The sequence below is a fragment of the Lepidochelys kempii genome, chromosome 10 (genome assembly GCF_965140265.1).
Source record: "Lepidochelys kempii isolate rLepKem1 chromosome 10, rLepKem1.hap2, whole genome shotgun sequence".
In the NCBI taxonomy this organism is placed as follows: domain Eukaryota; kingdom Metazoa; phylum Chordata; order Testudines; family Cheloniidae; genus Lepidochelys; species Lepidochelys kempii.
In genome coordinates this window covers 33,059,696-33,077,248 of record NC_133265.1, presented here as the reverse complement: position 1 = coordinate 33,077,248, position 17,553 = coordinate 33,059,696, and the positions used below count along the sequence as shown (strand labels likewise).

Sequence of the window (17,553 nt, the reverse complement as noted above, 5' to 3'; positions counted from 1 at the left end):
GGCAGTCCCAAGGGGGTCTCTGTGACCAAACCCATCACAGTGGCCCTCTAGGGAAGTATGCTATCTGGGTCTTTCAGCAGTGCGTCTGCAAAGAGCCAACCTAGAACAGGGTTTCTCAAACTTCATTGTACCTTGACACCCTTCTGACAACAAAAATTACTACATGACTCCAGGAAGGGAGACCGAAACCTGAGCCTTGCCACCCCAGGTCGGGGAGCCAAAGACGAAGCCCAGCAAGTCCAATGCCAGCCATGGCAACCCCATTAAAATGGGGTCATGACCCACTTTGGGGTCCCAACCCACAGTTTGAGAACTGCTGACCTAGAGCAAGGCGGTGGGAGTTGGGCCTCTTTGCCTTAGGGAGCAACCTGGTTTTAGTTCTGGTGTGTGAAAGTTCTGGATCTTAAGAAATAAAGTAATGTTATGTTGCAACCTTCCAGAAGGATAAAAACATAAAATACTTCAGCTTCTCTATTTGTATATTGTGAACATAACAGATTAAAGAGCCATCTACTATCAGAAATCTCTTTCCCATGTAAGTATTTATAGACTGTGATTCAGTCAGCTCTTAACCCTGTCTTGGATAAACTAAATAGATTTATCTTCTTTAGTTTCTCACTATATGGCACGTTTTCCAGAGCTCAGATAACTCTTGTATACTTTTTCAACATCCTTTTTGAAATGTGAAAGGCCCCGCAACACCGCCCAACCTGACTTTTAACGGCCCAGTCAGTGGTGCTGACCGGAGCCGCCAGGGTTCCTTTTCGACCGAGCATTCCGGTCAAAAACCAGACACCTGGTCACCTTAGTGCCTGCCCTGCTCTTTGAGAGTCTGCCCTGAGGTTGGTTCTCTCAGTCATGAGCCACTCCAGAGAGCATGACAATGAACTGGAGGAAAAGGCTTCAAGAGCAGCCTGTATTTCCATAGACACACCTACTTTCCCTAGGGGATCAGCAGACAGTCCTGCTTTTCCAAAGTGATCAATTTTGGCTGTTTTCAGTTAAAATTCACTTTAGTTTTCGATGTGGGATAATGAAATGTTGTTATCCTTACTGTATGACTAAAGAGCACCAGAACTGAACTTAACATGCCCTAATTAAGGGTTGACAGGCATCTGTTTTTTGACCAGAACGCCTGGTCGAAAAGGGACCCTGGCGGCTCCAGTCAGCACCGCTGACTGGCCCATTAAAAGTCCGGTCAGCAGTGCAGTGGGGCTCAGGCAGGCCCCCTGCCTACCCTGGCTCTGTGCAGCTCCCAGAAGCAGCTGGCATGTCTGGCCCCTAGGTGCAGGGGCGATTAGGGAAGCTCTGCAGGCTGCCTCTGCCCCCAGCACTGGCTCTGCAGCTCCCATTGGCTGGGAACTGTGGCCAATGGGAGCTGCGGGGTTGGCACCTGTGGGTGCGGTCACCGGACAGAGCTGTTGGGGCACCTCTGCCTAGGGGCCAGACATGCCAGCTGCTTCTGGGAGCAGCACGGAGCCTGCCTTAGTCCTGCTGCACCGCCAGCTGGGAGCTGCCTGAGGTAAGTGCTGCCTTGCTGAAGTCCGTACCCTTTGCCCCAGGTCAGAACCCCCTCCCACACCCTAACTCCCACCTGCACCCTGCACCACCTCCCGCACTCCAACTCCCTGCCCCATCCTGGAGCCCCTTCCTGCACCCCAAACCCCTCATCCCTAGTCCCATCCCAGAGCCCACATCCCCAGCCAGAGCCTGTACCCCCTCCCACACTGCAACCTCCTGCCCCAGCGCTGAGCCCAATTCCACACTCCAAATCCCTTAGCCCCAGCCCAGAGCCCACTCCTACATCCCAAACTCCTCATCCCCAGCCACAACCCAGAGCCCGCACCCTCAGCTCACACTGAGACAAATGTAGCCTTAAAGACTTTTATTGAGATAAATGGAATAGTAATCAAATGGTAAAATAATCAGCGTTACAAAGACAATAATATTGTTTGAGATACATGTGATATTATATAGTATAAAGCTTTTGATTAATATACTCACACCCTTCCTTGATAACCTGGTGGTAAGAGACAAAAGACCAGCCTCGCCTCTGGCATGCCAAGAGAGTTCAGGTCCAGGTTCCTCAATTCTTGAGTGGGAGGTGCAGAGTTTAGGAGAAGCTAAAGAGCTAAGAGCTATAAAGAAGCTAACTTATTTTTACTTAACTCACTGACTTAAAATTTACAATTAAGACCTAACAGCTAATAGACAAAAGGATAATAAACAAAGAACTAAGAACAAAGAAGCCTCCTTGGCATGGTGGGTCACCCCTCTTACAGAGCTTGAACCTTCTATGTCCAAACTTAGTTTCTTCACCCACACAAATGTTGGGGTACACTTACTCCATAGGCTGGTCTGTTTGTAGATATTGATGACATAGGCATACATATTAATGCCATTAGCTCATTCTCACATCCGTTGTTTCTGGCCTAATTGGTTCTTTCGATTCTTTCCAAGTTCTTTGTGGTGTATCTCTTAAGTTTAAAGAGGGCATGAATTTAGGAAGTCTGCTTATACCAATCTGCTTCAACGCATCCTTTATCTATCTATGTTATAGGCTGCAGCCATATATGGACCTTAGGCTTTAGTTCATTGCCACCTATCTAGGTGAAAGGTCCCACACATATGTACACTAACTTTGCCTTAGCTCAACGTACAAGATGTGGCCTGTAGATCCCTTGCATTACAGCAAGGGTTCTCAAACTGGGGGTCGGGACCCTTCAGGGGGTTGTGAGCTGTCAGCCTCCACCCCAAACCCTGCTTTGCATCCAGCATTTATAATGGTATTAAATATATAAAAAAGTGTTTTTAATTTTTAAGGGGGGGGTCACACTCAGAGGCTTGCTATGTGAAAGGGGTCACCCGTACAAAGGTTTGAGAACCACTGCATTACAACCAAAAATGCTCTAATATACACCTATAAATCTATTATAACAAAACAAATAAACCCATAAGAAAAGAGATATATATAGTAACCCCTCACTTAACATAGTCCCGGTTGTTTCTTTGTTACGTTGCTGATCAGTTAGAGGAAATGCTTGTTTAAAGTTGTGCAATGCTCCCTTATAACGTTGTTTGGGCAGCCACCTGCTTTGTCCACTGCTTGCAGGAAGAGCAGCTCATTAGAGCTAGCTGGTGGGGGCTTGGCACGAGATAAGGGCAGCCCCCTTATTAGCTCCCCTAAGTTCCCTGTGTGGCAGCTGCCCAGCAGGCTATCAATTGCTGGGCAGTTCAGCTGTCACTCCTCGCATTGCCCTGTGCTGCTCTTGCCCTCTGCCTTGGAGCTGCTCCCAGGAGCCTCCTGCTTGCTGTGCAGGGGTGGAGGAAAAAGGGGTGCTAATGTTAGGTGTCCCCCTTCCTCCACTCCTGCCCCCCCCCGCTCCTGTACCCCATCTCCATAGAACGGTGTGGGGGACGACACACAACAGGGCTCAGGACTGTGGGAGCTTACTGGCAGCAGCTGCTGTCTAAACTTGCTGATCTACTTAAAAAGGCAGTGTACTTAGAGTGGGATCAGCGTACGTAAAAGGGCAATGCGTCTCTCTCTCTCACACCTACCGTGTCTCTGTCTCTCTCTCCGCCATGCTGTGTGTCCTCCCTCCATTCATGCTGCCTTGTAGAGTGTGAGGCTACATTAACAGCAATGTGTTAACCCTTGAGGGCTCAGCCGAATGCTAGTTCATCATTTAGCAGTAAGGCATTCCCTGGGAAATATCCCACCCTCTGACTCCACCACCTTAACCACGCTTCACAATCATCATTACTGTGTACAGTATTAAATTGTTTGTTTAAAACTCATACTGTGTATATAATAAAATATAGTCTTTTGTCTGGTGAAAAAAAAATTCCCTGGAACCTAACCGTCCCCCGCTGCCCCATTTACATTAATTCTTATGGAGAAATTGGATTTGCTTACATCATTTTGCTTAAAGTAGCATTTTTCAGGAACATAACTACAATGTTAAGCAAGGAGTTACTGTATAGGCAAGCAAGCAGGCCAGCCCTATAGGCCATATCAGAGAGGATGGGGATGTGGAATCCTCTGCCCTTAGTGAATTCCTATGTGGTGTGTGGCTGCTGTTTAAAGAGTCCTAGATATCTTTTGATCTTTTTTCTCCAGTGTTTAAAGACAGAGTTGATTGGACTCAATTTGTAGTCCTTGTTTCTGCTTACCAATCACTGGTGCTGAAATCAGTGATTTAGGGGGATGAAGCTTAAACCAGTGTTGTGATGAAAGGCAATATAGAGAGGGAAGCAGCATGAGGTTCCCCATTACCCAGAGAAATCAATAAGAGCTGACCTCATTGGGGGTGAGTGAACCATGGGCTTGGGGAGGCTGGCCCCCAGCCTGGCCCACCCCTCCCGTCCCGTTGTGCACCTGAAGCCCAGAGGTTCCCCACCACCCACCTGGTGGCTGCCAGCCCCCTCCTCCCAGCCTCGGGTCACCCGAGTGCCTCCAGCCCCAGAGTGCCCGGTGGGCAGCGGGTGGTTCCCCCCCAGCCCCGGAGCGCCAAGTGGGCAGGTGGTGCAGTCTCCCCTCCTCCCAGCCCTGGAGCACTGGGCGGCATGGCCCCAGCCATCCCAAGAAGTCCCAGCCACCCTAGCTCCATGCCTAGCCCCAGCAGGCTTCCCAGAAGAGAAGCAGCCTGCCTGGGCTGGGGTCAACTAGTAGCAGGAGGGGGCCTTGGCACAGCCTTCCCCAGCCTATTATACATGCTGCCCATGGCTGAAATCATTAAGAAGTAGGTTATGTGATAGAACCTCAGAACACAATGAGCAGTGGAGGAATTGCCTGACCACTATCCCCCTTCAGGGGTTGGAGGTGAACCCATATGAATTCACCCTTGGATTCTGGGGATTTGCTGAACTTGCAACCACTGAGAGTTGGGGTACAGTGGAAGGAAAAGGGGAGTATTGTGTTAAAGGGATATTCATCTGTTGGACATTCACACTGCAAGGTGGAAAAGTGAGGCAAAGGACACTGCCCAAGATACTGTGGGGTGGATGTTTACTTATTGTTTGCATGCTTTTGAATTGTTGTGGTGTTTTCCCAAATTAATGCTGAGTTCCCTCTTCCTTTTAATAAAAGTTTTTTTTTTGTTATACGCAGACTGTGTTTGCAAGAGGTGAAGTATTGCCTCTTAGAGGCACCCAAGGGTGGTGTTTAGTTTTCCCACATTCTGGGTGGGTGCTTGAGCTGTTTTGTAACATTAGGAGGAACCCCTAAATATTGAACCCAGTCTTCGTTGATGCCAGCATTAGCTGGTAGAAGAGTTGTGACCGGGACCGGGTTACTTAATTAGGGCAAACTGCAAAGAATGGGGCAGACAATCCCTAAAGCTAGTGCTCATTTCAGTACTTAGATCCACCAAGCTAGCCTCAAAACAGCTTCTATAATACCTTACTGGTTACCCAGAAGCCAAAACACAGTTCCCTCAAAGCAATCCAGCCTCAGGCCTCCACCCAGATACCCAAGTGAAATATGTTGAAGATTACTGAAAATCTTATTAATCAGATAAGAAAGTTCTACCAATCCCAAAGGATTGGACACATTACCTGCTAGGTTAATGAATATTTCAGATCTTACCCAAATACATGCTTACAGCCAATTCTTATTAACTAAACTAAAATTTATTAAAAAAGAAAAGAGAGTATTGGTTAAAAGATCAGTATACACACAGACATGAGTACAGTTCTCAGATCAGCTGCATGGTAGAGATGGTGAGCTTTGCAGTTGCAAAGAGTTCTTTCAGAATTATTGCATAGGTTGTAGTCCAATGTTCATATCTAGGGTGATCCAGATGGGACTGGAGATTTCAGTCTTATGACTCAAGCTTCCCCTGCATAAAGTATCAAGCAGATCTGAGATAAAAAGGATCAGGACCCAAGACATCTTTATACAGTTCCAGGCCTTCTCTTGACAACTCAGGAGTCCTTAGGCAAACCATAGGTAATCATGGAGACTTTGAAGTAGACCTATTTCCTAAGCATCACTGGTAGAATCTATCACGACCCTTGTAATTGTTAATTACCCTCACTGTTAAAAATGTATGCCTTATTTTTCAATCTGAATGTGTCTAGCTTCAACCCAAACCATGCCGCTTGCTGTCTGAATAGTGGCAGGGAGGCAGAACATCACTCCATGTGTTCCCATTACACACCGATTGTCAGTGCCTCCAGACTCAGCTGGAAAATGAAAACTGGCCTCTTGCTTCTGGTTCCTTATAAACACCAGGAGAAATAGATTTGCCCTGCCGAACGCACTGTTTGAGTAATTCCTCCTCTGAGTCTCCTTGGCCAGCTGGACTCTGCACTTGGGGAAGGAACAGGGACGGTGCTGCATTCTGGGGTTGTCTGCCATTTGGTGGCATTTACAGGGAAACTAAGTTAGGAATCAGTGTTTCTTCTCAGGCTCAGATTAGGTGCCCCAGTTAGTCTATGCAGCCAGAATTTATATAGTGCAGCTCAGATCAGAGCAACAGCTTGTCCATGAGAGAGGGACATGTAACCTGGATACAGAACAAAGGATGGCTGGTGTCACTGAGTAACTGAGCATCAGGGAGAGTAAAACGGCAAATGCTTGTCTGTATCTAATTCAGGTGTTTGCAACCTTCACCATAGTGGGCACCACCCCTTAATAAAGAGTGTCTTGTGGGCCTTTACCCCCAGTCACAATTGCCCACCTCCCATGCATGATTGTCTGCCCCACTCCTTTCACTCATCCCCCTATATTTGCTAGCAAACAGACTGATTTCCTTATCGTACAAAATCATATATAATCTCCATGGCAACTGACACAATTTCTTACAAATCACCTTCAGTATTTGTTTATTTTTAGTTTTCTTTAATGGAATATAAGAGCTGAAAAAAAAGAACCAGCAGCATGTGACCAGCCAATTCTGTGTGGGTGCCCTGCAAGGACCACAGTTGGTGAACTACTGTTTTAATATGTTTAAAATCAGCGGGGGAAGGGAAAGGATTTTCCCTGGGAGGCTGACGAGGAGCTTGAGAGAGGAAGCATTCTTCTAGGGGGGCAGAGAAGCATGGGGCCAAGGAATACACTAAGGGCAGAGGATTCCAGAAATATCCAAAACACAAACCTAGTAATAATGGGGGATTTTAACTACCCTGAAATCTGCTGGAAATGTAATATGGGAAAACACAAAATTTCCAGTAAGTTCTTGGAACATATTGTGGACAATGTTTTGTTCCAGAAAGTGGAGGAAGTAACCAGGGGGACAGTCATTTTAGATTTGATTCTGATGAACAAGGAGAAATTGGTAGCGAATCTGAAGGTGGAAGGCAATTTGAGTGAAAGTGACTCTGAAGTGATAGATTTCATGATTCTAAGGAAAGGAAGGAGTGAGAGCAGCAGAATAAGAATGCTGGATTTCAAAAAAGCTTACTTTAGCAAACTCACTCAAAGAACTGGTAGATAAAGTCCCATGGGGAGGAAATCTAAGGGAAAAAGGAGTGCAGGACAGCTAGTTGGTTCTCAAGGAGGCAACATTAAAGGCATAACTGCAAACTATCCTGCTGCAAAGGAAAGACAGGAAGACTATTAAGAGGCCAATATGGTTCCATCAGGAGCTCTTTAATGACCTGAAAATCAAAGGAAATCTACAAAAAATGGAAACATGGACAAATTGCTAAGGAGATATACAAAAGAACAGCACGAGCCTGTAGGAACAAAATCAGAAAGGCTAAGGCACAAAATGAGTTAACTTAGCAAGGGCCATAAAAGGCAATAAGAAGTTCTTTAATTAGGAGCAAGAGAAAGACAAAGGAAAGTGTAGGTCTCTCTACTTAAAAGGGAAGGTGCGCTACAATGAATGACATCAAGAAAGCTGAGGTGTTTAATGCCTATCTTGCTTCAGTCTTCACTAAAATGGTTAATGGTGACCAGACAATACAATTAATATTAACAAGAGGAAGGCCCATGAGCCAAAATAGGGAAAAAAAACAGGATAAAGAATATTTAGATAAGTTAGATGTACTTAAGGCAGCAGGTCCTGATGACATTCATCCTAGGGTACTTAAGGAACCAGCTGAAGCAATCTCAGAATTGTTTGAGAACTCCTGGAAGCAGACATGCCAAACCCGCAAAACAAACAAACAAACAAAGAAAAAAACCACACAGAAATTGGGCTTGTTTTTGGCTTAATTGGCTTGTGAGTTGCTTGTTGGCTAGTTTTTGGCTTGTAGCTGCTTTTTTTTTATCAACTTCCAGCAAGCAGGGACTAGGGGCAAGTAGGAGGAAGGGGGGAGAGAGTCAGGGGTGCCAGGCCCACCATGGTCCCAGACATAGAGTGTTGTGGTTCTTAGGGATTGGCTTGTTTTGGCCTTGTTTTGAAATGGGATTTTCTTGATTTTTGGCTTATTGTGAAAGTTGGGGTGCTTATTTACCACGTGAAAGTTGGCAACTGTGCCTGGAGGACATGTGAGGTCCCAGAAGAGATAGTATCTATCTTCAAAAAGGGGGAAAAAGAGAACCCAGGGAATTATAAAGTAGTCAGCATAACTTTGATACCTGGAAAGATACTGGAAAAAATTATTAAACAATCGATTTGTAAGCACCTGGAAAATAATAGGCTTATAAGGACTAGTCATCATGGATTTGTGAGAACAAATCATTCCAAACCAACATAATTTCCTTCTTTGACAGGGTTACTGGCCTAGTGGATGAGGGAAAGCAGTATACGTCGTATATCTTCATTTTAGTAAGGCTTTTGGCACAATCCACCATGACATTCTCATAAGCAAACTAGGGAAATGTGGTCTAGATGAAATTCCTATAAGGTGGGTGTACAATGTGTTGAAAGGCCATACCCAAAAAGTAGTTATCAATGGCTCACTGTTCAATTGGGAGAGTGTATCTAGTGGGATCCCTCTGGGGTCAATCCTGTGTCTGGTACTATTCAATATTTTCATTAATGACTTGGATAACGAAGTGGCAAGTAAACTTATAAAATTTGCAGGTGACACCAAGCTGGGATGGGCTGCAAGCACTTTGAAGGGGAGGATTAGAATTCAGAATGACCTTGACAAATTGGAGAAGTGGTCTGAAATCAACAAGTTGAAATTCAATCAAGACAAATGCAAAGTACTTCACGAAGGAAGGACAAATCCAATGCACAACTACAAAATGGGGAATAACTGGCTGGGTGGTAGTACTGCTGAAAAGGATCTGGGGGGCATAGTGGATTGCAAATTGAGAATGAGTCAACAGTGTGATGTAGTTGCAAAAAAAGGCTAATGGGATGTATTAACACTAGTGTCATAAAACATGGGAGGTAATTGTACTGCTCAGCACTGGTGAGGCCTCAGCTGGAGTATTGTGTCCAATTCTGGACACCACACTTTAGAAAGGGTGTGGATAGACTGGAGTCCAAATGAGAGCAACAAAAATAATAAAAGGTTTAGAAAACCTGACCTCTGAGGATAGGTTAAAGAAAGTGGGCATGTTTAGGCTTGAGAGAAGAAAACTGAGGAGGCACCTGAAAACAGTCTTCAAATATGCTAAGGGCTGTTATAAAGAGGACAGTGATCACTTGTCTTTCCACTGAAGTTAGGACAAGAGATAATGGGCTTAATCTACAGTAAGGGAGGTTTAGGTTAGATATTAGGAAAAAGCTTTCTAGTTGTAAAGGCAGTTAAGCTCTGGCATAGGCTTCCAAGGGAGCCTGTGGAAAATAGCTTGGACAAACACCTGTCAGGGCAGGGCTGATCTAGGTTATTTGGTCCTGCCCCAGTGCAGGGGGCTCGACTTGACCACTCAAGGTCCCTTCCAGCCCTACATTGCTAAGGTTGAGATGATTTTATCACCGTTATTTTTAGTAAATGTCAGAGACAGGTCTGGGGAAATAAATAAAAATCATGGAAGCCCAGGACCTGCCTGTGATTTTTACTACGAACTAGGGGGGGGTGGACCGAAAAGGGCAGAGACTTTATTCTAGGCTATGTATATAGTACCTACTGCAGTGAAGCCCCAGCCCTGACAGGGAACTCTGGGCACTCATTAATGATGGACAATCAGGGACAACTTGTTGGCTGGGGCAAGGGAGCACGTGGGAGTGCAGAGTGCCAGGGAGGAGGGTACGTGGACGCTCCCGATCCACGGGCTATGGCGGGGGCAAATGAGGGGCGGGGCCTCTGCACAGGGGTGGGGACTGTTACGTCACGGCTCCAGTCACGTCAGCCTGGGCTGAATTACAGAGAAACTCGCCGGTGCCCCGCCTTCTCGTGAATAATTAATCAGCCCGACAGTCCTTTGTCCCACCTTTTCCGGCAGGCCGAGGCGGCTGCGGCGCTGAGAGGAGCTGGGCTGGAGCTGCTGCGGGTGAGGGCCGCTCGGAGCGTCTCTCGGCCGGGTGGGCGCCGCGGGGCGAGGCTGGTGCGCTGCCCGCCGGTCGTGCGGCCCCGGCCCCGGCCCCGGCCCCAACGTGCGCCCCGCCAAGTGGGCGGGCCGGCGGTGCGGCAGCGGCTCGGGGTCCCTGACAGGTGGTGGCGGGGCGAGCAGTGTTCAGACCGCCCGCCACGGAGCCGTGTCCGCGGGTGGCTGCCGCTCGCTGCCCGGAGCCGCCTCTGGCTGGGGCGGGATCGAGGGCGGGCGGGCGGTCGCCCCTCGGAGCCCGGCTGGGACAGGCGGGGGCGCGGGGCGCTGGCTCCGCGGAGCAGCGCCCTTGGCAACGGGCGTGCAGCCTGGAGAGCGCGCGGTGGCAGGCGGAGCGGCCTGGGCCCGTTGCTGGGGGCGGGAACCGCCTCGCCTCAGCCCCAGGAGGGCAGGTGGAGCCAGTGACGGGCTTGCCGAGACGTGCCGGTGTGAGATCATCCCGCCTGTCTGTCCCGGGGGGGTCCCCGGGCACGTGCCTGGGGCCGCACAGCGCTGTCTGCCTGCGCTCTACCGCCCTCCGTCCTCTTGCCACTGCCCAGGGGCGGGCGCCTCTCCTGCCTCCCGGGGCGAGGCGCAGCTTTTCCTGCCCGTGCCTCAATGGAAAGGGCGGTGCCATTCCTCGGAGGAAACGCTTCTCTTGCACCCCTCTTTTAGGATGCTTCAGCTTCTATGTCCATCACCTGTCACACTGGCTGCCCAGCTGTTGGTCTCTGGGGGGTAGAGTGTTTTTTTTCCTCTTCCTCCTCTGTTTTTTGGTCACTGACTCTATATGATGACAGGTTTCAGAGTAACAGCCGTGTTAGTCTGTATTCACAAAAAGAAAAGGAGGACTTGTGGCACCTTAGAGACTAACCAATTTATTAGAGCATAAGCTTTCGTGAGCTACAGCTCACTTCCTCAGATCTATATGATGAGTCTCCCTGGGTCACTGGCTGTCAAAAAGTGCCCCCCTCCTTATCATTATTGCTTAAATCATTTCCATAAAACACACAATAGGGCATATGCATACTCTGAAATTAAAAACAGAAAATATTTAATTTTACTTGTGTCACTAAAAGTCTGGGACTAATCTCACTGTTACATGTTTGGATCTGGGTGCAAGAGGAGCTGATATACTCTTTGCTGCTGCTGTGTGTAATAAAGTTTTGATGCCATTCAGTTTCCTGGGAACTACAGCATTAATGTAAAAGTTGAAGGGGGGAGGGCAATCTCTGACTTTGACTTTTTCTTCAGTAAAATGAAATGGCTAGTGTGTACGTTTCTATGTGCATGTCACATCTTAACTTAAAAGTCCAAACACCCAACACCTTTGGACCTCACAATTTAGCACTGAGTTAAATGGATTTTATTGAATATTAAGCTTGCGTTACTACATGACATACTGGTTTTGGACTGCAAAACTAACAAGTTAGGGGAGGATGGAGATTTTTTTAAAATGTAAATATGGAAAATACCAAGTCCTTGTACTGTCATTTCTCTTCATGTCCATGGGGGTGAAGGAAGGTGATACTGTTTTGCTCTCTTCCAGCTGAGCTCATTAAGGCTTTGAAAGCAGGGTTGCATGTTTGTGGCTTTTCCCCTCCCAAACCTTCACTGGAGCACTTGTACTGAGGTTCATGTCTGTTTTATAAAGTCAGGCTAAAATCTCTTCAGGGTAATGGGAGAGCATTGCTTGCTCTGAATGAGCAAACATTTGACAAGTACAATGCATGGAAGAGAGGGTGCACTTATAGAAGCATAGAATTGTAAGACTGGAAGGGACCTCAAGAGGTCATCTAGTCCTGTCCCCTGCACTCATGGCAGGACTAAGTATTATCTAGACCATCCCTGATAGGTGTTTGTCGAATCTGCTCTTAAAAATCTTCAACGATTGAGACTTCACAACCTCCCTAGGCAATTTAATCCAGTGCTTAACCACCCTGACAACAGGTTTTTCCTAAGGTCCAACCTAAACAGCCCTTGCTACAGTTTAAGCCCAAAGCTTCTTGTCCTATCCTCAGAGGTCAAGGAGAACAATATTTCTCCCTCCTTCTTGTAGCAACCTTTTATGTACTTGAATACTGTGATCATGTCCCTCCATAGCCTTCTCTTCTCTAGAGTAAACAAAACCAATTTTTTCAGTCTCCCCTCAGAGGTTATTGTAGCAGAGTGTAGCAGGGCCCCCTTGACTTCTGCCAGGTACATAAAGTCACGCTCAGACCCTCGGTTTAGTAACCACTGAGGCACTTTGTTCTCACCACCGTTTCACCATGTGCAAGTAACCTTTCACTGTCTATGGGGGGAGAGCTACCCCCTAGCTTCCATTCCCTCCATTTTTCCTTTCTCCTGCTCTCTCCGAGCTTTCTTCTCTGAAGGCTTTTATGCAGTCCCCGGCTAATTAGGTAGCAGCTGTCTCTGTCTCCCCAGTTAGGGCCAGGTTATCTCCAGCCTGCTCTAATTTGTTCCCCTAACAAGGAGTGGGTATGACAGAGGGCTGGATCTGCAACCCTTTGCCCAGCACCCTGTCGCAGTCATGTTTTCTAGACCTTCAGTCATTTTTGTTGCTCTTCTCTGCTTTCTCCAATTTGTCCACATCTTTCTTGAAATGTGGTGCCTGGGATTGGACACAGTGCTCCAGCTGAGGCCTAATCAGCGCAGAGTAGAGCATAAGAATTATTTCTTCTGTCTTGCTTACAACACTCCTGCTAATACATCCCAGAATGTTTGCGTTTTTTGGGGTGGTTTTTTTTTTTGCGCAACAGTGTTACTCCGTTCACTCGATTTAGCTTGTGATCCCCAGATCCCTTTCTGCAGCACTCCTTCCTGGGCAGTTGTTTCCCATGTTGTATGTAGACAATGGATTGTTCCTTCCTAAATGGAGTACTTTGCATTTGTTCTTACTAAATTTCATCCCATTTCCCCAGTTTGTCCAAATCATTTTGAATTTTAATCCTGTCCGCCAAAGCACTTGCAACCTCTCCCAGCTTGGTATTGTCCACAAACTTTATAAATGTACTCTCCATGCCATTATCTAAATCATTGATGAAGTTATTGAACAGAACCAGACCCAGAACTGATCCCTGTGGGACCCCCATTCAGTATGCCCTTCCAGCTTCCTTTAAAAGCAAATCACTTTAAAAAAAAAAAAAAAAAAAAGCCCACACCACCTTCTTTAAGTCATCAATAAGCGGACAGATCCCTTCTGTTGCCTTGACATCAGTACTAGATGACACCTTCTTTAAATTCTAAGCGCCTGGCTGAGATCTGCAGCTGGCTGAAGCTAATTCTTGGAAAGACTGAGCTGAAGCTAATGGATAGAAGAAAATATTTTGAAGAACTCTCCACTTCATAACATCACCTTCTTTTGAGGGTGTTTACCCTCTGATTGTTAATCTACAGCTGACAAGAACTCTACCCACTCCTGTTGGAATCAACTCAGTCACATGTCCAGGTCTGATATCATAGAGAAAATTGACAATTTCATTGCAGTCTAAAAAATAAAACATGAAGACTTGACATAGGATGCAACAATGAGGCTTCTCAACAACGCAAGCAGCCAAGAGCATAAAAATCTTTGCTGTTCTCTGTATTTGGTTCCCTGTTAACTTAGATTTGACTCAGCATTTTTCAGTTCTCCTCTTAAGTCCGCCATGAGATTGATCCATATCTGTACGGGGACCACTTTCTGCTGCAAAATCAGGAACTCCCATGATAGCCAAGTTGCACTGGAACTGTCAGTTTCAAGAATTGAACTCTTGTATGTAGAAGGCTGAGCTTTCTCATTGAACAGCCTGAGAGTTTGGAATGAGCTCCGGGATGACTGTGATTGTCGGCATTTTCTGATCGAACTGCAAAACCCACTTCAACCAAGCCTTCCCATAATAACTTAACACACACGCCTGGTCCCAGATGACTAAAGGAAAGAGTTAAATATGTTTGTATACTCTAATTTTTGTGAAACATTTGGATTCCACTGTAATGGGTGCCATGTAAGAACCGAGATTTGGGCAACTGTGGGCAATATAGTAAAGTCCAAGGATAACATTTTGCTATCCCTGTATTAAAATTCGTCACTTTCTATTAGAGCTGGTGTTTCCAGTGCTAGAGGACAGTGGAGAGTGCTTGGCTGACTCTGTTAATTCTGTTAATGTCTGCCATGATATGGTTCCAAACAGTAAATTGACCTTCAACGCGCATGTCCTGAAACACCGTTCATAGCTGTCCCTTTAGTTCTAAGCCTTTGTCTCTCAGTGAGAAGCAATAGCTGCTGGGCAGCTTATATTTTATTTTTAATTGGACTGCAGCTTTTTAAATAATGGCTTGAACAAAGGGCCAGGAATCAGCAGCTCCAGAGTTCCAATTCCTATGCTGACATAAACTTCCTATGTGCCCTTTGGCAGGTACTAATCTCTTCCTCCTATAAGATGAGGATAATTCTTGTTTACGTCATAGGGGTGTTGAGAAGACAGATTAGTTGACTTTGTAAAGTGCCATATCACTGCAAGTAAAAATGCCCAGAAAACGCATTGCCTGATTTCTTACTGAATAAATGACTCAAATGATTTGATATTTTTATCTTTATCTGTAAATAGTTATAAAAATGTACTACTCAGGAAACAGAGCCAAGCAGAGGCAATGAGACACTAGAAATGTATTTAATCTGCTAACCATGGTAATCCATTAACAAGATACAAATAGTGCATTGCTCTTTTCTACATGCCTTATTTCTGGAAATCACTCAGGGCCTAGCAACAGCAATCTTCTCACTGCAATGAAATTGGTTGGTACAACTACAGTGCTAGGCCTGGTTAAATTTCTAATATGCCAGTACATTAATCATAATGAGGACTGTCCTCAACTAATCCAGAGTAAACCATAATTTGTGGCCTAGCAGCAACAGATATTTTCCTACAGTAAATAGCAAAAAACTGCTGCTGGGAATTTAGTTTCCTCAATGGGATTATCCTTCTGGTGTCTAGTCAAACCACAGGATGTACTTGGACAACTTCAAAATAACCCAATAATGACGACTGTGATTTTTAAAATGTTGCAGGATTTCCAACTTTCCCCTTTGTCAGCGTTTCAGTATGCAATCACAATTCATAGATGTGTTCCTCTTTGCACAATCACTGCTGGTCAGAGGAGACCTCTGCAGTTGAACTCCAGCTGACTCCTGGAGAAACTGGCTGCTGTACTAGAAATATATTTTTGGAATATCCTTATTCTGAAATCAGTTGTAGGCATACATCTCTGAATTTATCCATTTGGCCTGTTTTTGTTGTTTAGTGTTGGCCTTAATAAGTATCTAGTCCAACCAGATGATTAACAGCTTACTCCTCTACCATTTAGGAGTTAAAGATGGCCTCTTATTTGTACAGAGGCAAGGAAGAATTCATTCCAGATGTGGTCCTTCCCAGGATCTTGAACAGAGGATGGGAAGGTCCACAAATATCTACCCTTAGTAATCACAGGAAACCTTCCACCTGTTGCCAACAAATTAGAACAACAAAAGGTTAGGTCACTGCCTCATCAGGTCCAGTTTCCTATTTCTGGCTATGGCTGTCTTAGGTTTTTATGGAAAGTGTCATACCCCTATGGTGTATCTGGCCAACTGCAACAGTGTACATGTGGGCCTGGAGGAGACACAATCATGTGAGGAAGCAAAGTTCTAGCTGCCATACTGGAGTGACAATAACACCTTCCCATGATATCCTAGAAAGCCTTGTCACATCCCTTTTTTTGCCATTAAAAAGCTCTTCTGCCCATCTTGTATCCTATGCTTTCAAAAGAGATGGTGGAACTGATGTTCTATGGCAAGTCCGGTAACTGTGAACTATATTGTCAAATAGGTAATCATGTACCGGTTTCCATGGGTAACTGGACTCCCCACGCTAGTGGGTGCTTGTTTTGCTAGCTTTTTTCAGAGAACTGGGGTAGCTTCATTCAGAATGTTGCAGCCTCGCTACTTACGTGTATGTGCAAATTTTATCCTTTCACCTCTGTTGTGGAGAAACCTATTTTGGTTTCTTATCTTCAACAAAATTTCTATCTTCTTGGTCCTTTGTGGTCTCTTCCTGTTTCAGTTTTGCCACATCTGGCCTGCTTTCCACTGTCAGAGGTTAGTTCTAATCTGGCGTGGCATCAGCTAAATGAGGAAGAATCTTTCTTTCAAACCCAACACACAACCTTCTGTGCTGCCTGCAGCTACCTCACCTTGTGGTGCAACTGGCATATCTTGCACACTATTCAGGGTTGTGCTAGTCGGCCCTTGGAAGTAGTACATTGTTCCTCTGTGTGTGTCAGGAAGTGGTATTGGTGCTTTTCTTCCAGAGTCAGTACTGGACCAATGCCCCTGTATTATACTTTGGGGCACTGTGTTGCTGGAAATGCTGTCCTTTGGATAAGATGTAAATCAAGGTGCTGACTGGTGAAAAGTTTCGTAGAATTCTTTATCAAAGAGTAATATGGCTATTAGTGCAGTGTTCTGACTGAATTGCAACGTTGATAATCATTCTGTCTTCCTAAATTTACCCTTCAGTTTCCTTTGGATAGCATTCCCCATCATCCTACACTATTGTGTAGTGTGGTTAGATGATTGCATGTTCCATCTCAGAGAGGGCTGCAGTTAATGGGTAGATGGAAGATATCCTTGTGTTTACTGTAATTGTTAGTAAAGGACTTTTAAGGTCCTTCAGTATGGAAATATTTATAGTATTTTGGATCTATTACAATCCGTGTGCTGTTAACAGTACACACAAGTGTAAAGAACTGGCATCAGGCACTTGTACCTCTAACTCTGTCCAAATTTAGTTCTGTAAAGAGCTTTGAAAATGGCATTTCTCCGAGACCTCTTACTGTCCCCACCTCACTGGTAATGCTTCCATTGTGAGATACATGAATAACACATTTGTCATAACTGCTATGTATTGAGGCTTGTTACCAACATAGTTGAATTGTTTAATGCATTGTAACTGTCTGTTACTGACCCCACTTGATATCTCTTGGGCACATCTGGCTTGATGGAAGCTTCCTGTTAGAACAATAGAGGATTTAATTTGATGTAATATGTATCAAAAGCATTAGAAAGCTGGCCAAATAGTACAGTTGCACAAGGCCTTGCCTCAACACTCATTGGTACCTCCCATGTGATTTTTATGAACAGGACAGCAAAATTAACC

At 45.6% G+C, this 17,553-nt stretch overlaps 1 protein-coding gene across 2 annotated transcripts in view; it reads left to right on the top strand.

Moving 5' to 3' along the window:
• Positions 1-17,553, top strand: part of HMOX2 (heme oxygenase 2) — a 57,592-nt gene that overhangs the window by 18,035 nt on the left and 22,004 nt on the right. The window contains exon 1 of one of the 2 annotated variants that reach the window (XM_073362762.1): positions 10,235-10,342. The exons of the other annotated variant lie outside the window; for it this stretch is intronic. The gene's annotated coding sequence lies outside the window, so the exon portion shown is untranslated. Of the gene's footprint in view, positions 1-10,234; positions 10,343-17,553 lie in introns of those variants that run through there. 2 annotated transcript variants of the gene reach the window in all.